The sequence below is a fragment of the Fukomys damarensis genome, unplaced genomic scaffold (assembly GCF_012274545.1).
Source record: "Fukomys damarensis isolate Sample0158 unplaced genomic scaffold, DMR_v1.0_HiC HiC_scaffold_33, whole genome shotgun sequence".
NCBI lineage: Eukaryota > Metazoa > Chordata > Mammalia > Rodentia > Bathyergidae > Fukomys > Fukomys damarensis.
The window spans coordinates 51227802-51228540 of NW_022900945.1; the positions used below are offsets into that span (position 1 = coordinate 51227802).

The 739-nt window shown below is 59.8% G+C and overlaps 1 non-coding gene across 1 annotated transcript; it reads left to right on the top strand.

The window, feature by feature from the left end:
* Positions 1–311: 311 nt before the first annotated feature.
* Trnan-guu lies at positions 312–385 on the top strand. The gene has a single exon. It is a non-coding gene; the product is annotated as a tRNA-Asn (tRNA).
* The last annotated feature ends 354 nt before the right edge of the window (positions 386–739 follow it).

The window sequence follows — 739 nt, forward strand, 5'->3', positions numbered from 1 at the left end:
GGCAGCCACAGCGGCACAACCTGGGCCCCGGCTCCGTGCCGCTCACGGTCCTGGTGCAGAGCAGGAGGCGCCACCCCGAAAGCCTCCAGAGTCTCCTGGGCGCCGGCTTCGGCCCCTCGGTTCTCCCGTGGCTTGGGAGTCCCACCCCCCACTCCGCGCGAGCAGTTTTCCAATGTGATCAAAGCCGAGGTTCACAGCTGTGGGGGGGCGACTTCTCAGGGCACAGGAGTCCGGCAGGCCCTGGGGCACAGGAGGCGGAATGGTGGCGGGGACGTCACCGTAGGAGGCCTTACAAGTGTGACCAGCAGCTTGTCTCTATGGCGCAATCGGTTAGCGCGTTCGGCTGTTAACCGAAAGGTTGGTGGTTCGAGCCCACCCAGGGACGTCCCTGCTGACTTTTGACTCTCTGCTGCCGCTTCTTCAACTTTCCTCCCTGACTTCGCGGCTTCTCATTCATCACCCATAGGCAAGAAAGCAATCTCCGAAATCCCTCCCTCCCTCCGGACTTTCTGCCCAGCCAGGCACTTACACGCCCCTCTGACACACCAGCCCACCTGTGCAGCACACTTACCCAAAAATCAGCTTTGCTCTTCAAATCTTTAGTCCTCTCTCTAGAAGCCTGGAAGACAGGGAGAGACCTCCCTTCAGATGTGATGTGAGCCCAAATGCAGTATCCTGTCCCCTTGCGGTCACTGTGTGTGTGTGTGTGTGTGTGTGTGTGTGTGTGTGTGTGTGTGTG